Below are 5,799 nucleotides of genomic sequence, written 5' to 3' on the forward strand. Positions count from 1 at the left end.
AAGAATTTGCCCATATTTTGAAGAGCTATATAAAAAGGAAGAAGTGAACGAAGATCGGATAAGAAACTATTTAGATGCAATGAAGGATAAAGCAATGGGGAAGAAATTGAAGAATTATTAAACAAAGACATTACTTGGTTCGAATTGAAATCAGCAATAGACAACCAGAAAAACAACAAATCCAGATGGGATCCCAGGGGAGCCGTACAAGGCAACAGCAGAATAGGACCTCTTATGGTGGAAGTTTTTAATGACATCTTATTGGCAGCCAGGATGCCAGACTCATGGAAGGGGGCATTGATTTAGCTGATCCCCAAGGAGGATTCGGAACCCGATATATACAAAATTATAGGCTGATTTCTTTGCTAAATACTGACTACAAAAATATTTACTTCTATTATAGCAAGTAGACTAAAAAGAATTTTAAACGGGCACTTATACCATAACCCAATAAAAATAGAAAAAGGAGTCAGCAAAAAAATAGAAAAGAGCAGAAGGGTGGCCCACTCTCACCCCTGCTCTTCATATTATTGCTAGAAGCATTATTAATGTGAATTAGACAGAACCCAGACATAAAAGGATTCAAGGTTAAGAAAGAAGAAACGTAAGTTGCAAGCGTTTGTGGATGATATGATTTTTTTCATTGAAGAACCAATAGAAAGAGGACAAAAATTGATGAATGAATTAGAACAATTTGGAGCAGTAGCAGGACTAAAAATTAATAGGAAGAAAACAAAATTAATGACTAAAAATTTAACAGGAAAACAGAAATTAGAACTAGAAGTTATGCGACTACAAGTGATAAAGAAAGTTAAATATTTAGGAATATGGTTGACAGCACATTGTAAGAAACTAAAGGAAAACAATTATGATAAATTAATGCAAGGGGTAAAGAAGGATTTAGAAACCTGGGGCAAACTGCAACTGTCACTATTAAAATGCTATTAAAATGAATATTCTTCCAAAATTCCTCTATATATTTCAAGCGATTCCAATTAAAGTACACAAAAAGTTTTTGAAGAACTTAACAAAATAATTGCAAAATTCATCTGGTAAGGAAAAACCTAGAATAAACTTAAAGGCAATGCAGGATATGAAGAGCAGGAGGGCTGGCACTCCCAAATTGGGAGTTATATTATAGTGCGGCCTCTTTAGTATGGTTGAAGGAATGGGTTAATTTAACCAATAAGAGACTATTACTCTTAGAAGGCCATGACTTACAGAGGGGGTGGCATGCTTTTTATGAGATATTGGGAAAACTAGCCAGAAATATTTTCACAGACACCTAATCAGAGATTCATTATTGACTAATTGGAAGAAAATATGGAAAAAACACTACTTAAAGATACCAATCTGGATCTCAACAAGGGAGGTGATGATCCACCCAAATAATCTGGATATTACTAAAATGATTAAATATAAAGACCTATTGGATACGCAAGGAAATCTGAAATTGTGGCAAGACCTTTAGGATCAGGGATTAAAAACTGACCGGTGGGCATATCTTCAAATTCAAAGTAAATACAAACAGGACAAGAAAGAATTTGGAATTAATAATAAACTCCAGCAATTAGATAAAATTTGATTAGGATCAGGCAAAAAAACAAAGAAAATTTTAGAATTATTAGAGGTAGAATTAGAGGAAGAAATTGTTAAAGGGAACATGATAGCCTGGAGTAGGAATATAGGATATAGTATCACCTTAACAGAATGGGAAAAGGTCTGGGGTAGGAATAACAAAATCGGTAGCGTACAAAGAAAATTCCTATAAAATGTTTTACAGGTGGCACTTTCCTCCTTTGAAATTAGTGAAGATGCACCCCAATGAGTCCGAACTGCTGGAAATGAAAAAAAAAAAAAAAAGAGGGAACTTTCTTCCATATGTGGTGGTCTTGTACAGAAACTCAAAATATTGGCAGAAAATTAGAAATTAGAAATCTATTCTTTTTTTCTTATTTTCCTTTTCTCTCTTCCATTTATGTATGTTGTTGGTCTATTTTAATTGTAAAATCAATAAAGTGTATTTTTTTAAAAAAAAAGCGGAGGCAGGAGGAGGGGGCGAGTGAGGCTTTTAAACTTTTCCACACTCGATGCATTCAAATGGTTTCTCCACTGTGTGGATTCTATTTTAGGAGGTAAGACTGCCACTATCATTGTAACATTTTCCACACTCTAGGCATTTATAGGGTTTCTCCCCTGTGTGAATCCTCTTATGGGAAGTTAAGGGCATCGGAGATCCTGAAGCATTTTCCACACTCTGCACATTTATACGGCTTCTCTCCGGTGTGGATCCTCTTATGTAAGTTGAAATTGCCTTTTTCTGTGAAGCTCTTTCTGCACATCTTGCAATGATATGGCTCTTCCCTGTATGGATCCTATTATGTAAGCTTAAATTGCTGCTTCTGCTGAAACTTTTCCATACTCCAAGCATTCATAGGGTTTCTCCCAGTGTGGATTCTGCTATGTACATCACAGCTTTTTTTTTGCACTGAAGCTCTTTCCACACATGCGGCATTCATATGGTTTCTCCCCAGTATGGAGCCTTTTGTGGCAAGTGAGATCCCATGAATGGGTGAAACATTTGTCACACATGGTGCACTTATAGGGCTTTTCGCCTGTGTGGATTCTTTTATGGGTATTCAGATGACTTTTTGGACTGAAGCACTTCCCACACTCGGTGCATTGATTTGGTTTCCCTCCTCTGTGCATACTTTGATGGGAAGTTAAGATGCTGGATTTACAAAAGCTCTTTCCACACTCTAGGCATTTCTACGGTTTCTCCCCTGTGTGGGTCCGTTTGTGGGCACGAAACCTATCAGAACGGGAAAAGCGCTTTCCACATTGCAGGCACTGAAATGGTTTCTCCCCCGTGTGGATTCTGCTATGTCCGATATAGCTACTTTTTGCACGGAAGCTCTTTCCACACTCCATGCATTGAAAGGGTTTTTCTCCCGTGTGGATCCGCTCGTGTGACTTAAGTTGACCTTTTTCCTGAAGCTCTTTCCACACTCCAGGCATTTGTATGGTTTCTCCCCTGTGTGGATCCGTTTGTGGGCAGGAAGGCTAGCAGAACTGGCAAAGCGCTTTCCACACTGTAGGCATTGAAAGGGCTTCTCCCCTGTGTGGATTCTGTGATGGTCAGTAAGGGATACAGAGCGACAGAAGCTCTTTCCACACTCCATGCATTGAAATGGTTTTTCTCCATGTGAATCCTCTCGTGTAACTTAAGTTGACCTTTTTTGCTGAAGCTCTTTCCACACTCCAGGCATTTGTATGGTTTCTCTCCCGTGTGGATTCTGCTATGTCCGATATAGCTACTTTTTGCACGGAACCTCTTTCCACACTCCATGCATTGAAATGGTTTTTCTCCCGTGTGGATCCTCTCGTGTGACTTAAGTTGACCTTTTGACTGAAGCTCTTTCTGCACTCCAGGCATTGAAAGGGTTTCTCCCTGTGTGGGTCTGTTTGTGGGCATGAAAGCCACCAGAACTGGCAAAGCGCTTTCCACACTGTAGGCATTGAAAGGGCTTCTCCCTGTGTGGCTTCTGTGATGAGCAGTAAGGTTTGTAGAGGTATAGAAGCTCTTTCCACACTCCATACATTGAAATGGTTTTCTCCCGTGTGGATCCTCTCGTGTGACTTAAGAGGACCTTTATCACTGAAGCTCTTTCCACACTCCAGGCATTTATAAGGCTTTTCCCTTTATGCATCCTATTATGTATGGTTAGAGAAGAGGTGTTACTAAAAGGTTTTTCCACACTCCAAGCATTCATAGGGTTTCTCCCCAGTGTGGTTTCTGCTATGTACAATACAGCTTTGTTTTACACTGAATCTCTTTCCACACATGTGGCATTCATATGGTTTCTCCCCAGTATGGAGTTTCCTTTGTGGCAAGTGAGGCCCCACAACGTGGTGAAGCATTTGTCACACTCGGTGCACTTATAGGGCTTTTCGCCTGTGTGGATTCTTTTATGGGTATTAAGGTGACTTTTTGACTGAAGCACTTCCCACACTCGGTGCATTGATTTGGTTTCCTCCTCTGTGCATACTTTGATGGGAAGTTAAGATGCTGGATGTACAGAAGCTCTTTCCACACTCCAGGCATTTGTATGGTTTCTCACCTGTGTGGGTCCGTTGGTGGGCACGAAAGCTATCAGAACGGAAAATCGCTTTCCACATTGCAGGCACTGAAAGGGTTTCTCCCCCGTGTGGATTCTGCTATGTACGATATAAGTACTTTTTGCACGGAAGCTCTTTCCACACTCCATGCATTGAAATGGTTTTCTCCTGTGTGGATCCCCGGTACTAAGGAGCGTGTGATTTACTCCAGCATTAAATGGTTTTCTCCCGTGTGATCCTCTTTGATTAAGATGACTTTTGCCACTTTCCACACACCATGCAGTGATATGGCTTTAGCGCTGTATGGGTCCTATTATGGCGAGTGAGGTCACTCGCACAGCGGAAGCTTTTCCCACATTCTAGGCATTCATATGATTTCTTCCCAGTGGGGCTTTTTTCCAGGAATTTGGTTCCTTGCTCTGAGTAATCCTAGTTCTACCCTCCCGAGTTGATGCAACCTCTCCTCTCTGTAGAGGCTTTGATGGGAAGTAAGGGAGGCGCTGCTTCAAGCTTTTTCCCTATTAACATACCGATGTTGCTTCCTCTCTTCGTGGCCCCTTCTTATGTGAATTAAGATCACTTTTCTGACTGAAGGTCCTTCCACAATCCAGACATTTGTGTGGATCCTCTGCTTTGTGAATCTTTTTATGCAATGCAAGGGAACAGCTTGTACTGAAGCTTTCTGCACACTTTGTACAATTGTATGGTTTCCCTTCTACTATTCTTTCACGTAGAGGAGGAGGAAAATTCCTTCCGGAGCATTGCCTGCTTTCATCTTGTTTCTCTCCAGCAGGGCTTTGGCAGCAGCCACCTAATCCAGATTCACCTTGGAGTGTTTTGCCATACCTTGAACACATTTCTTTTTCATGACAATTATCTCGTCCAATAAGACATTGATATCTGCACATGGTAAACCAGAGCAATTCTCCAGCTCCTCCGTTAATGGTTTTTCTTCTGAACTTTGCTTTCCATACAACTTTTCTGCAACTTCCTTTTGTCTTTTGGCAAAGGTGCTGCTACCTCTTGGCCAGAATCCTCCATCTCCCATCTGTCACCTGCTTGCAACAATAGAAAAGAAAAGTTAACACAAACTTAGGTGCAAAAGGGATCAAGCACCACTGCTGTATTTGAACAGTACCAAACTTCCTCCCAAATCACATTGGTTCAAAACATGGTGTCAATCCTAAAGCCATTTGGGATCATGTTCAGGGTTGGCACAGCGAGGCTGGGCAGAGCTGTGGGAATGGGAGGGGAGTAGAGATAGCTGGGCATGTGTAGCCAAAATAGAATTCTTTCCCTGGGAACCAAGGATGTTCTCATCAGCACCTGGTGAGGCACATGAGGAAAACAGCTGGACTCGGACTGTGACCTAATTGGACCATGTGATGGATGAGTGAACTGGGGGAAGAACTTTGAATTGGGGGCGAAACCGCTGGACCTTCAGAGTCACCTTTTCAGCAGCTGTGCCAAAAGGACTTGCCTAATAAATCTGTACTTTGAGGAATCATCAAACCTCAGAGTTTCGATTCTTTTGGGTCTGTTACTTGAACCCTGACACATGGTGTGATGCTTAGGATTAAGTTGATATAAGATTTTACCTTCGGCTCTCTCTTGTCCTTGGTGGTACAAAATGAAAATGTGAAAATCTTGGCTAAGATCATTTAAATTTTATGGGGTGAG

General features: G+C 41.0%; 1 pseudogene; it reads right to left on the reverse strand.

The window, feature by feature from the left end:
* Positions 1-2,063: 2,063 nt before the first annotated feature.
* Positions 2,064-3,598, reverse strand: LOC148126651 (uncharacterized; annotated as a pseudogene).
* Between the last annotated feature and the right edge of the window lie 2,201 nt (positions 3,599-5,799).

The sequence above is a fragment of the Pseudonaja textilis genome, chromosome 2, assembly GCF_049901715.1.
Source record: "Pseudonaja textilis isolate UNSWEBS1 chromosome 2, rPseTex1.2, whole genome shotgun sequence".
In the NCBI taxonomy this organism is placed as follows: Eukaryota; Metazoa; Chordata; class Lepidosauria; order Squamata; family Elapidae; genus Pseudonaja; species Pseudonaja textilis.